The sequence below is a fragment of the Oreochromis aureus genome, linkage group 9 (genome assembly GCF_013358895.1).
Source record: "Oreochromis aureus strain Israel breed Guangdong linkage group 9, ZZ_aureus, whole genome shotgun sequence".
NCBI classification, from domain to species: domain Eukaryota; kingdom Metazoa; phylum Chordata; class Actinopteri; order Cichliformes; family Cichlidae; genus Oreochromis; species Oreochromis aureus.
Genome location: NC_052950.1, coordinates 34033629 through 34048794, shown reverse-complemented (window position 1 = coordinate 34048794; position 15166 = coordinate 34033629). Strand labels below are relative to the sequence as shown.

The 15166-nt window shown below is 41.2% G+C and overlaps 1 long non-coding RNA gene across 1 annotated transcript; it reads right to left on the bottom strand.

Moving 5' to 3' along the window:
* Window positions 1–5904: 5904 nt before the first annotated feature.
* LOC120441688 lies at window positions 5905–14681 on the bottom strand. The gene is made up of 3 exons (XR_005614189.1): window positions 14620–14681; window positions 14332–14524; window positions 5905–5950 (listed from the first exon to the last, which is right to left on the bottom strand). It is a non-coding gene; the product is annotated as an uncharacterized LOC120441688 (long non-coding RNA).
* Window positions 14682–15166: the final 485 nt, after the last annotated feature.

Below are 15166 nucleotides of genomic sequence, written 5' to 3'. Positions count from 1 at the left end.
CAGGCTGTACCTGCTGTGGAGACTCAGGTCTTTTGGAGTGGAGGGCCCACTCCTGAAGACCTTCTATGACCCTGTGGTGGCCTCAGCCATCTTTTACGGTGTGGCCTGCTGGGGCGGCAGCATCTCTGCCAGGGACAGTAAGAGACAGAACAGGCTGATCAGAAGGGCCAGCTCTGTTCTAGGATGCCCTCTGGACCCAGTAGTGGTGGTGAGTGACAGGAGAATGGTGGCTAAGCTGTCATCACTGTGGGACAACATCTCCCACCCCATGCAGGAGACTCTGACAGCACTGAGCAGCTCCTTCAGTGGCTGCAGCACCTACGGTGTGGGACGGAGAGATTTTGCAGGTCTTTCCTCCCCACTGCTGTCAGACTCCACAACAAAGACTTTAACTGATCAAACACACACAAACCCACACATGTGCAATAGCAATAACACTAAGTGCAATACTCTTTCTGGCATCATTGCATTATACTCAATTGTAAATAGCATTTGTATTCTATTTTATTCGATTGTATATAGTATTTCATTTTATTCTATTGTGTATCTTATGGATATATTATTCCAGTGTTTTTTCTCAAATTTTTCTATGCAACTTTGCACTGTCCACTGCTGCAACAAAACAAATTTCCCACACGTGGGACTACTAAGGTTATCTTATGCAACCGAGACTACATATCTCCCATACTGGCATCCTTACACTGGCTGCCAGTTAGCTTTTGAATTCATTTTAAGATTTTATTATGTGTTTTCGAAGCGTTGCATGGGTTAGCACCCTCAAACCTTTCTGATCTTTTAAATTGGTTCGCTCCTGCAAGATCACTGAAGTCTGTGGATCAGATGCTCTTAGCTGTCCCAAGGTCCAGATTAAACACAGAGGATAAGAAAGGTCTGGCCTCTCTTATCTGGAAACAAAATTCATTTGTTTTGTTTTGTGAAGCTACAAACTGATGAACTAGATTACTGGTAGAATGACGTATAAATGAAACATGGTTTGCCCTCTTATGCATATTGTATTGATGTATCATGACTAGTGATGTGCGATACCAAGTAAAATTCAAGGTGATATCGACGATACTGAACCGATACTTTGTACAAAAACTTAAATTTTTGCGTCATCATGATTACAGGACATCAGACTACTTGTTCTTATCACATAATAAAGCCGAATTCATCATGGCTCCTTTAAGTTCAATAATTGCTATGTCCTCTGCCTCGTGTAATTAGGAGCTGGTGTGTAGGAGCCATTTTTCTTATTTCCCAGTCTTTATCACCACTAGAGGGTTGTATTTCATTTTATGTACTGGTTATGGCAGAGGTAGGTACGGGATTATTTAAGGTCAAGGGTAATTCTGTCCAGGTGTTGCTGATGAGAACAAACCATTTTCTACTGTGCTTAGTCTAGTTACTTGTTCTCTGTGTTTAAATGGAAATTTAAATGGACGTCGCAAAGGAAATAATTGTACCCTTAGGCCCCCTCCTTGATTCAGAGCCTTTCCCTTTTCACGTAAATGGCCTCCTTGATCCGCGCTCAAACCAGCGTTCCTCCCTGTCCACGATGTGTACCTGTGTGGCTGGAGGTCACATTGTCAATGGAGAATTGTACTTAGTATTCAGTATAAGCTTTTAATGATATAAGTTTGCATATGATAAAATACTGCATAATGACCTTTTGATGACTTAGACTGTTGTCCACTACAAGACTTGTTCTGTTCTCTTTTGTAAGTTTCTTCCCACAGTGATAATAAGAGCTGAACAAGCAGTTTCCCTCCATACCAGTTAGAGGAGAGCTGGACACTCTTATCTGCACTTCCTAACAAGAAGAATCACACACACACACATACACATGCATACGCACCAACATTCCTCTGTCTATGAACAGACGTATTCACTATTGTATTACTTTTGTATATAAATACAGACAGGTGCAAGAACAGAGCGCACATCACAGGTCAGATTTTTAATAAGCTGCAGGAACCCTGTTCAGTGTGTCATCTGAATCTGACTGTAAACATGTTTCCATTTGTCACTTCAGTCTTTACTCTGAAATACAGGAAATGAAATCACAGCTCAAACTTCTTCATCCTACTGCTGGATCAAAGTGAACCACTCAACATGAACACTGAAGCAGAACAGTTTAGAAACCTTAAAATGAGACTAGAGAACCATTTTCATTCATAGTTGCCTCATCAGATCTTTACAGGAGATTCACTCTGAACTCTGTGGAGCCTGATCTCAAGGGATTTGAGTCTGGCCCTGAAACCAGAAGAGGATCTTTCTGTCTCTTCAGATTCACTGTGATGGGAGTGATTCCAGCCCTGAGTGATCACACTGATGTTTGCACAGAGCAGATAATGAAGTGAATGTTTTGGCACATTGGTAACAGTGAAACAGTTTATTAGTAGCATGGGATCGTTTGTGTGCGGAGTATGAACTGAGATTCCTGAAGCTCTTGTCACACTGGTCACAGCTGTAGTTTCCTTCCATGTGTGTACGTTCATGACGCCTCCGAGGATCTGATCGTGAGAAGCTTTTGTCACAGTGTCTGCACTTGTATGGTTTCTCTCCTGTGTGGACTCGTTTGTGTGTTTTAAGGTGACTTGCAGTAATGAAAGATGACCCACACTGATCACAGACGTACTTTTTAACCCCACTGTGAATGAGTTCATGTCGTTTTAATCCACTTGATGTGGTGAAGCTTCTCCCACATTCTTTGCAGTATTTCACTTTGTCTCCACTGTGTCTAAGTTGTCTTTTTAGGGTGATATGATGTCTGAAACTTTCCCCACAAAGGTCACAGCGAAAGTCTTTCCCACCACAGTGATGACAGGGTTGAGAACTGGATCCATCTGTGTCGCTCTGCTTCTAAACAAAGACACAAAGACAGTGTAAGTCAGTCCTTCAACATTTTTATCCTGAATGTCGCCTGAAATAAAGAGCATCTCTGCAGACGTCCAATTACATTTTACTGTTTCAGTTAAAAAACTCAGTTTACTGGGCTACAATAACTACAATACTACCACCATAATACTACAGTAATAGTTGTTTCATGTTATAGCAACATCTGACTGACACTAAAGTACTTCTTTGCTAATATTTGCAGGGTACCAACACAGTGTTAAACTACTAATGTAACACTGCAGTAAAACTAATTTAATACTGCATTAATAACACTGTAACTGTGCAGTTATAACACTCCGCTGACTGAGACACAGGAATAACACTACTACCCCATGACACTGCAATTATAATATTAAATTAGTATTTTTGACACTAATGTCTAAGAGTACTAAAGTTATAAATAAGCAGTGATACTACTGCTACAATACTACAATACCATTATTATAGCTGCTTTTCCATGCAGTAGAATTGCTAACATGCTAACACAGTTTAATGAGCAGAGTTGTTCCAAACAGTCAGGCTAAAATGACAAGATAAAAATATAAATACATACCTCACAGAAACTGCACTTGTAGAGTCTCTTTCTGGTGTGGATCTGTTGGTGTCGTCTCAGGTAATGTGGAGATTTAAAAGTCTTCTCACACAGGTCACATTTATAAGGTCTCTCCTCAGTGTGGGTAAACATGTGTTGTTGTAACTGTGTGTCTGTTATAAACTGTTTGCCACACTGATCACAGCAGTAGACAACATGTCTGGTGTGAATGTGTAGGTGTCTATTTCGGTGCCCTATCCGGCCGAATGTTTTTCCACAAATGTCACAGCTGTATGCCTTAATTCCAGAGTGGGTAACTAGATGCCTCTGTAAGTAGCTACTGTGAGTAAAAGCTCTGCCACACTGATCACAACTATATGCTTTAACTCCACTGTGGATGAGTTGGTGTTTTTTTAGAGCACTCTTCCAGGAAAAAGTCTTTCCACACAAGTCACAGTTGAACGGTCTCTCTCCAGTGTGGATGAACTGATGCTGTTTTAGATTAGCCTTCCCAGTAAAACCCTTCCCACACTCGTCACAGGTGTATGTTTTCTCTCCCTTTCTTCTGTGAGGTTTGTCGGCCTCCTGAGAGCGCTGACTTCTGGCTCCATGTTGGTCCTGCAGTGACAGAGATACAAACAGAGGCAGTGAGTGAAATGCAGTCGAGGAACAAACTGAACCTTCAAACTCCCTCCATTAACACTAGTTTTAAACCTGAAGGTGGAGTGTGGCACCAAACACCTTAAAGGTCTCTTATCCCCACCTGCTGGTAGTAGAAACACATTACATCAGTGTGTTGCTGGCACGCAACTTTGTTTTGATAAAATGAAACTGCTGGCTAAAGGTCCAGCTGTTGTACATCACAGGAAGAGAAATATATATATATTACACTGAAACATGCTGCAAAACAATCTGAGGCAGATTAACTGTGTTATTTAAAGACTGCATGAAGATCCTCTGCAGGTTAGTGCAGGATAAACAGGTTAGTTTGTTGAACTGTGATGGATTTAAAGTAAAGAACAGTGTGTGACTGGTGCACAGTGACTGTGGTGCTCATGTCAGAGTTAGATTACATCAAGTGTAGCAGAGATTCATTTAAACTGAAGCTCATGATGCTGACATTCATTCACTGAGTTCCACCTTCATACCAACAGTATAGTGTCTAATATAAAGACAGTGTACTGTCAGTGTAGAGGATGGAAATCAGCCAGGACAGCTCATGAAACATCTGCTGACATCTGGTTGAATTCAGTTGTGTACATCCACAGAGAGCAGCAGGTCAGCTGATCACAGCCTGTACTTTAAGAAAATCTACTGGAGCTCTCAATAGAAATTATTGTGAGCTGTGATTCTTTTCCCCACGCTGAGCCACTACAGCTGATTTTAGGGTTCCCACCTGCTCAATCCCACTTTAACCTCTTCCCTGCTCACGTTCCTGTTTAGAGGCAAAGTCGCCCTCTACAGTGTAGGCAACAGAAAATACACATATATTTTATTTTCCTTCATTTTCTACTAACTGATTCAAACAGAGTACCTTTATTAGAAATAAATAGTTTGTATTTCATTTACTAATCTTATTTTGACATTACATTAATAAAGCACAAGGTTCAGTTAGCTTTGGATAAAAAAAGGTGGTAAAAATGTTCATCAAGGAGCTACTTTTACTTTTTTACTATGATTACATTTCAGAGCCTGTACTCTTTCACTGTTACTTAAGTAAAGAAGTTGAATGAATACTTTTACTGAAGTATTTTTAACACTAATATCTGTACTTCTACTTAAGTATAGAGTAAATGTACTTTTGCCTCCTCTGATAATTTCTATAATATTATTTATATCAGTGATGGCCAAATGAAGCTTTCTGAAACACTGAAGCTTGTATTGAAAAAGGTTCATTACTCAAAGCTTTTCAACACAGTCCTCTTTGGTGACATCTGCTGGCCAAAAATATGAAGAGTAGCTTGAATCTACAAATTATAATAAAGAGTTTCATTATAATTGCCCACTCTACAGAGCTCAGCTGACAGCTTCTGTTTAATATCAGGCTGCTGTTGTGGTGCTTTGAACATTTATTTTTGGGGTAATGAAAAAAATGTTTTGTCTATTTGATTATTATAGGCAGCTGTGGCTACAACCGTAGCTTGCCTCCACCAGTGTGTGAATGTGAGAGTGAATGAATAATGTCATTGTAAAGCGCTTTGGGTGCCTTGAAAAGCGCTATATAAATCCAATGCATTATTATTATTATTATTATTAATAATTTTGATGAATAAACCTTCCTTATTTTAACATGTGCTGTGCTGTGGTCTCTAAAAAACAACATAAAATACAACACAGTGATATAACAGGTTGGGAGTATGAGAGTTTTAGACGTGACTGATTATTTGGTGAAACTGTGATATTTTCCTCACCTTCTGTGTTGAGCTCATTGTTTCCTCTGTAGTGACTCAGCTGAGTCCAGATGGCTGAAAATGTTCCTCTGCTGCTCCGTCAGATTCTTCTCCTCCTGCTGATCAGCTGGGACACAAAACAGATCTTTGTTAGGCTCCACACTGCACTGAAGAGTCAAAGTGTCTCATATGTTCATCTGACAACACAAAGTACATATTTCACTCTGATTGCTTGTAGAAATCTTGTGAGACGTGTTGTGCTGCAAAGTGAGGAAACTCTCTCACTCACTTATACTTCAGGAGGAACTTTGTGACATTGGCTCTAATATTCTAAGCAGCCCTTTACTATGACAGGGCCAGAAAGTCATGTTTGAAGGTTTGGGAGAAGGACCATGTTAAAGGTGGATTGGGGTTTATACACTTTGTTATGATACAGGTAAGGCTGTAAGAGCCTGAGAAGGTGTCCTGAATGAACCTCTAAAACCAGTTTTCAGCTAACGACTCTTCTTCAGTCTGGAAAACAGCAACTACAAGTTTAAAGACTGGGTAAGTGACGGAAGTGACGAACAAGGTAAGGTAAGCGACTCATGTTGTACCTGACGTCAGACGCCGGAGATTTTGGCGGAAAATTAAAGCGAATGGTAGTTTAGAATTGAACAAAGTTTCTTTAAGCTTCAGTATTACCAAATATACTAATCAATTGTCATATAACTAACAACATTTGTCCTATCATCTCTAACACCCTGGAGGACAACGAGGAGAGTTTAGACGCTCTGCAAGAATACATCGACCGGTGCTTCCATGACCTAGTCATGAACAAGGCCCAGAGTGCGTCTTCCCCGGCCAAAGTTGAGACGCCGTCATCTAAAAGATGTCGCCCGGCAGACTCCCCCGGCACAACATCGCCTGCCGGCAAAGACATCAGACATCCTGGAGTCAATCGATAAGCGATTGTCCAGTTTTGATGCTAGGCTGTCCCTGGTGGAGATCTTACACCGGGAATTTAAATCTCTGAGAGAATCCCTGGAATTCAGCCAGCAGCAGGTGGAAAAACTTGCTGCGGAAAACGCCACGCTACGGGACTCTGTCAAATCTCTAACCGAAAATGTGACCCAATTAAACATAGAAAATAAAAAAATAAAATTGACCGTTATCGATCTACAAGCCCTTAGCATGAGAAATAATCTTGTGTTTTCTGGCATTCCAGAGTCTGCCGGAGAGGACCCGGAAACGACCGTGAGAAGCTTTATTAAAACCCACCTGAAGCTGCTGGAGGACACGGTGAAAAACATAGGGTCTGAAAGAGTCCATCGCATCGGGGCTCCGAAGACAGGAAGCGGGAGACCGCGTCCTATTGTGGCCAAATTCGGCCACTTTAAGCAGAAGGAGCAGGTGAAGAGTCGCGGCAGAGAGCTGAAAGGAACGGACTTCAGCGTGAACGACCAGTTCCCCAGAGAGATCCTGGAACGACGCAGGGTCCTGTTCCCAGTCCGACGTAGTTTTATCCAGAAAGGCTCCCGGGCTGTCATCGCCGTGGACCGGCTCTACGTGGACGGACAGCTCTACCGCGACCCCGGCATCACTCCGTGGCTGTATTGACCGCACACCAGATAAGAATCCGCTGCGCTATTCTCTTCACTCACACTCTCTTGTATTAACATCTGTTTAACTTTGTAATATCAGTTTGCTAATCTAGTATAACGTCACCGTCACTCTCCGCCAATGCCTTAACTGGAATGTGTCCGTTTTTATTTCTTTTTTCCCTCTCTCTCTCTTGTCGCTCACCTTGCTCTTTGGTTTCTTTGCTTCGCTTTTCTATCACTGCGGCGATCACCTGTTTCCCTATACATCCACAAACAACACCGTCTATTTCTACATGCTCACTCTGCACGATCACGCACACACATGCGTTTAAAGGCAACACATTTACAACAGCCACACAGCGCACACAGATATAGGACACACGCACACATTTGCTCATATTAGTTATTATGCACACACATAGTCAGACCTATGGAGCTTCACGCTGCGGATTTTCTTCTCTTTATTTACAAAAAAAATATGTGTTTCCATTTTCCTCAAGCAAGACACACAGCGTATGTCATTAGCCACAAACACACAACTATGGGCACGCTAAGGTTTGTCTCATGGAATGTGCATGGAGCTGGCTCTAGGGAAAAAAGGTTGTGCAAAACGCTGCAGCTAGGCTTTTGACAAAATCCTCCAAGTACTCACATGTGACACCGTTGTTATCTCAGTTACACTGGCTTCCTGTTAAATTCAGAGTCGATTTTAAGATCCTGGTCTTGACCTACAGAGCTGTGCACGGACTGGCACCAGCCTACATCTTTGATCTGCTACAGCCTTATGTCCCTAGCAGGTCTTTGAGGTCATCTGATCAGGGCTTACTTGCTATAAAAAATACTAAGAGGAGGACTAAGGGTGATAGAGCTTTTGCCACTGTGGCCCCTAGACTGTGGAACTCTCTCCCCCAAGCATTAAGAACTGTGGACTCAGTAGCTGTTTTTAAAAAACAACTCAAAACTCACCTTTTTAAAACTGCTTTTGGTTAATTTTTTGCCTGTTTTATTTAGTCTTTTTAAATCTTTCTATGACTTGTAATTTTATGTGCAGCACTTTGTGATTCTGTCTTGAAAGGTGCTATATAAATAAAAATTTATTTATTATTTAAAAAAGGTTAAAAATACTTAACCAACTTAAAAAACTACAGGCAGATGTTGTTTTATTACAGGAGACCCACATACCTGTCACAGGTTTGAATAAACTTACAACACCTGAGTTTCCTAATGTGTTCTCAGCCTGTTATAATTTTAGACAAAGGGGAGTAGCAATTTTAATACATAAAAATATTAATTTCACAATATTTGACACAGTTATCCAGAGGGCAGATTCCTAATCGTTAAACTATCTATACTTAACCAAAAGCTATGTATTGTAAGTATATATGGTCCAAATGTTGATGACCCCTCATTCTTCCACGGTTTTTTTAGTGCACTCTCCGAACACCTAGATGGCACACTTGTTCTTGGAGGCGACCTCAACCTTGGACTAAATGAAGAAATGGATAGGCTCAATACAGCAGGAACTCAGCGTAATTGGCAGTCCACAAATATAATCAAACAGTATATGAGCAACTTTGGTCTTTGCGATGCATGGCGCTCCCTTCACCCCACCAGTAAGGAATATACTTTTTTCTCACATGTTCATCGCTCCTACTCTCGTCTGGATTATTTTCTGGTCAGCAGCTCACTGCTGAGTGACATTTCAGACACTGAGATTCACCCTATAGCTGTCAGCGATCATGCTCCTGTATCTGTAACACTAATGCAGAAGAATAATACCACACCAAGTAAAAACTGGAGATTTAATACATCGCTGCTCAAAGATGAAGAGTTTATCAAATACTTTAAAAAAGAATGGACTTCATATTTAGACTTTAATGACATTCCTGGAACATCAGCATCTGTCCTCTGGGAAGCAGGGAAAGCCGTGATGAGAGGTAAAATAATCTCTTTCTCATCACATAAGAAGAAAGAAGAAAACAAAAATATTCAGGAACTAGAAAAAAACATCAAATCCTTAGAAAAAGCCTATGTATCACACCAAGATCAAGAAATATTAAACAAAATACGCAAAACAAAACTAGAATTAAATGAAATTATTAATAAAAAGACTAAATTCTTAGTGCAAAGACTTCGCCTGCAAAATTATGAACACGGTAACAAATCCGGACAATTTCTTGCTAACCAGTTAAAAATCAATAAAGAAAAAACAACTATATGTGCTGTTAAAGATTTATCTGGGAATACAATATATGATCTTAAAAAAATAAACAAAATTTTTAGGGATTTCTATGAAACTTTATATACACCACAAATAAACCCATCTAAAAACGAAATTGATCAGTTTTTGGACAACATAACTCTTCCAAAATTATTAGACACCCAAGCAATGGCACTGGATTCGCCACTGACATCAGGTGAACTCCAGGAAGCCCTGATAAGTATGCCCAATAATAAGGCTCCAGGTCCAGACGGCTTTCCTGCAGAATTCTACAAAGAATTCTGGACGATTCTAGCACCAGTTTTTTACAGAACATTGTTGGAAATCAAAGAAAAGGGCAGACTTCCATCAAATATGAACTCTGCAAATATCAGTCTCTTACTAAAACCAGGCAAAGACCCTGTATATCCCTCAAGCTATCGTCCAATATCCCTTATAAATGTAGACCTTAAAATAATCTGCAAAGCTCTCTCGAAGAGATTAGAGAAAATAACCCCCCTCTTAATTCATCCTGACTACACTGGTTTCATAAAAGGTAGGCACTCAACAACTAATACACGTAGATTACTTAATTTAATAGACTATTCATGCAGTAAAAACATTGAACCCATAATATTGTCTCTTGATGCAGAAAAAGCGTTTGACAGAGTTAACTGGAAATTTCTATTTGCAACTTTACACAAATTTGGTTTTGGATCCTCTTTCATAAACTGGTTAAAAATATTATATAATTCCCCAACAGCTTGTGTCAGAACAAATGATCAAACATCCTCCAGCTTCTGTCTCCTGAGGGGCACCAGGCAGGGATGCTCTCCCCTTCACTGTTTGCAGTTTTTATTGAGCCACTAGCAGCAGCAATTAGACAGAATTCAGTAATTAAGGGCATAAAATGCAAGAATATAGAACATAAAATCAGCCTTTATGCAGATGATGTGTTACTTTTTCTCCAAAACTCACAAACCAATATCTCTGGGGTGATTGAATTGATAAATTCTTTCTCAAGAGTCTCAGATTATTCAATTAACTGGTCAAAATCTACAGTTCTTCCGATTAATTGCTCCTTCCATAATTCTTCTCCTACACCACTGCAATCTGGAAATATAAAATATTTAGGTATTAATGTCTCTTCTAAGCTTTCAGAATTAACTAAATTAAACCACATCCCGCTTTTAAAGACAGTAGAAGGCGATCTGGCTAGATGGAAATCTTTACCCATATCACTCATGGGAAGGGTCGCCGCTATAAAAATGATGGTCTTGCCAAAAATAAACTATTTGTTTTCAATGATCCCAAATAAGCCATCACAAGATTGGTTCAGATCTCTAGACTCATATATTTCTAAATTCCTTTGGAAAGATAAACCCCCACGTATCAGCTTAAAAACATTACAAAGGACCAAGGATAAAGGAGGATTAGATCTGCCCAACTTTAATCACTATTTTTTAGCCAACAGGCTTCAGTTCATCTCTAGATGGTTTAAACATACCTTCTTAGATGAACCTTGGATAGATGTAGAACAGACACTATGTAATAATCTAGAAATTTCAGACCTACCATTTATCAGCTCAAACATCAAACGACATGAATGCTTTAAAAGCATCAACATCAGCTCTTCTCTGACAGCATGGTGGGAGTTTCTAAAAATGACGGAGTCTTCATTAATCCCATGCAAACGTACACCTATCTGGAACAATCCGGACATATTACAAAACAATAATATGATAAACTTTCCAGATTGGAGTTGCAAAGGAATTAAATACTTGGAACATATATTGGAAGGAACAGACTTTATTTCGTTTGACAGACTAGTTACACAATATGGGATCAACAAGAAACGATTTTTGGAATATCAACAAATTAAATCCATAGTAAAAAAGAGATTTAATCCCAGTGAAGCTGAATTACAAACACCACCAAGTGTGGTACATTTTTTTTAATCTAAAACCCCCCAAATTATTGTCTAAAATATACAGAATGCTTTCTAAAATAGATGAGTCAATATCCCTTCCTATTGCAAAATGGGAAGCAGATTTATCAATCAGCTTAGACCAAAACCTTTGGTCTCAGATATGCTTAAAAACCTTTCAATGGATCAGAAATCCCAGTTTGCAATTAATACAATACAAAATATTACATAGAGTGCACTATACTGGTCATAGGATGTTCAAGATGGGCTATACGTCTTCCAACAACTGCTCACACTGTCTAGCAAATACACCGGACAATTACATCCACGCTCTTTGGTTCTGTCCACCAGTTCAGAAGTTTTGGCGTGAGATATGTGAAGACTTATCAAAGTGTCTGAAATGTAACATTCCAGCCTCCCCTTTAGTGTGCTTGCTGAGCAACTTGGATGAGGTCACTGCAGAAATAAACACAGCCCACATTGTTTTTACGGCCCTATGCATTGCCAAGAAAACGGTCCCCCTTAACTGGAAAAATAAAAATAATCTTAATTCTAATCAATATAAAAACCATCTAATAGATCACATTAGTCTTGATACAGCCTCTGCCACCATATTTGATCAATCCCTTTGGGCTCCTTTGGGCTCCTTTGATCGGCTTCATCACCTAGTGGGGGTGGGGGGGTCATGGTTTGGTCCTGCCTTCGCTATTGTGGTTGATATGGGGGTAGGGACGGCCTTAGGGCATCTGGGGAGTCCCTAGGGACGTTTTCCCTGGAGGGCCTAACCCGGGGGATGTGGCCATGACCTGGTTAGGGGCTCTGATGGCTCCTAGATGGTGTTTTCCTTGTGGCTGCGTACAGCGGAGATGGGGGAGGGTCTGTACTGGCGGACGTTGGTTACTGGCCTGGTGGCCTGGTTGCCCCCGGGTGGGTCCGGGACGGGTGTGGAGGCTTGGGGGTCTGGGGGTGCTCTGCCCCTGGTCTGGGGTGCTGGCAGGGCCTTGGGGGCTTGGGTCCTGGCTGTTGTGTCGCCGGGGCTGTGGGCGGGTGGGTGCAGGGGGCTCAGCCCCAGTGCAGGGGACCTCTGGTGCATCAGCCCAACTAGGGGGCTCTCTAACTGGTGGGGAGGCTGTTATATCTTTGCAGGTGGTCTCCTCTCTACAGGAGCTCACTTTGCAGGTGGGGGAGAGATATAGGAGAGGTAGAGAATGAACTCAACCTGGGTGTCTATTGTCTTGTGTAGTTTGGGAGATGATTGGATGATGGGGTGGGTGCAGTTTTCTCTGCGGTGGAGTCGGGTGGGCTGCCCCGGACTCTGTAGGGCTGGGCGGTGCTGCTGCTGTGGGTCCCGGTCCGGATGGGCCTGGGCCCCCTTGCCCTGGTGGGTTCCAGAGTTGGGGGTGCCTACTGGGGTGCAGATATGTCACCAGGGTGCAGGGGAGGCACTCCCCCTCTGTCCCCTTCTGGCCACCTGTGCCTCAATTTTATTCTGCAACCTAGACATCCCCATTACTCACACTCTCACATAACACATACATATAGGGCCTTGGGGGTGGGCACGTTTTACAGCATCCTCTGGATGCTGTAAAACGAAGAAACGAGGGGAAAAAAAAAGTTTAAAGACTCCATCAACAATTCACACCCAGCCAACAGCCTGAACAGCTGCTCCTGTGGTTTCCACAAACAGGGACAGACCTGTTACTCCCCCACCCCACACTTTCAACTCCTTCAGCCCCCCAGTCCCACCACCTCCACCATTCCTAAAAGTTTGGTTCTGTGCAGCCATTCCCCAACTCTCTGTGAACGGTACTGTCCCGATTCTTTGATGTTGGGCTGAGAACAAAAAAACATTACTCAGATCTTGTCGAGTCAACAACAATTATTTATTAAGCACATATGTGGGAGATGTACACGACACCACCCTCAGCGTAGTCCAGTAGATCTCAAAGAGGAAGCCCTTCGATATCCAGTTTTATATGTCAGGGTTCACGCCCCTTCATGCGTAAGCAGATAACATAACATGCGCCAGTGACGGTGAGTGACAGCTGTCTGCAACTCCTTTTATAGTATTGATGTTTGTTCCTCACTAACGGTTTCAACACTCTCTCACCTCCATCTGTTTCCTGTTTCTCGTTGTGAGGCCCCATGATCGTATATGACACATCCTGTTCTAATCTGCGCAGGCACGTATGCAGTTACAAGCAAAACACTACTTTAAATGTCTTCCAGTTTAAACCTTCTATCACCTCTTGATTAATATGGCACTTATTGAAATATTGCAACATTTATATTTCCCACAGTACTGATGGTCTTTGATCAGCGGTTTCAGTGCTTTACTTCCTGCTTTGACTGCAGCGGTGTTTGACACAGGAAGACATTATTACATTCTTCACGATTATACTTTATTCTTTTTGGGGGAAGTGCAGCTTTAAACCTTCACATGATTCAAGTCAACCCAACAAATCAATCTGAACAATCACAAGTGGGAAAAACTTCTGTAGATAAAATAAAATAAAACCCAACATTCAATCCACAACATGATTAAAACATGATTCTCCCAAATCACCAAGAGCTGCACATTAACCAGCACAATATATTTTTATTCTCTGTGCTTTCAAATATGAACACTGTTTACTTTCATCTCTGTTTCATTAGTTTTTGTTAACATCTTCCTGTGCATCACTTTACAGCAGCCAGACTCATTAGAATGAGACTTTGTAGGAGTTCACTTCCTCTCATGTGTTCATCCACAGCAGCTGACTAAAGACTAAATTATATTTTTTATTTTCTTAACATACCTGTTAATTCAGTCAAAGCTGGCCTCTCTTTTGAAATCAGGTGTCCGCGTATCTTTCCGTAATACTTAGAATACAAAGGAAACGCAAACCATGGTGGAGGCTGGGTTGACACCAATAGCATGTTGAGCTAATGATTAGTTGGTGTTTTTCTCCAAACACTCTCTCACTCTTCTCTCAACGTGTTGACAATAAACTGTGAACAGACACCGAGGAGAGCAGCAGAAGACCTCATTCAGGAGCTAAACTCAACATGAACTGAACTCACAGTAAAGTTAGCTCGGTGCTTACCTTTAGATGAGCCCACAAACCGAGAGAAACTCCGTGATGAAGCTGGAACTCTTTCCAAACACAGGAAACAGATCAGGGAGCAGAGACCCACGTGGTTCACGCTGATCTTATGGGCTCAAAATGTGGTCATAAATATTTTGTACTTGTAAATCAGTTTTGTATGTGTAAAAAGAATTTGTGTGTGTGTAAAAAAGATTTGTATGTGTAAAAAAGATTTGTGTGTGCGTAAAAAAGATTTGTGGGTGTGTAAAAAAGATTTGTATGTGTAAAAAAGATTTGTATGTGTAAAAAAGATTTGTGTGTGCGTAAAAAAGATTTGTGTGTGCGTAAAAAAGATTTGTGTGTGGACTTAGCCAAAAAAACCCTGCAAGTTACAAGTACGAATTTTGACCCTATTTTTCTTCCTTTCGTCTGATTGGTCAATGTCATGTCAATCACAAATGTAACAATCCAATCAGAGAACAGATGGGTTTGGCTGTCGGAGGGGCACTTTTTTGAACTGCAGGTCCTTGAAGGGTAATACAGTTTGAAGCTGGAGGATCTCTAT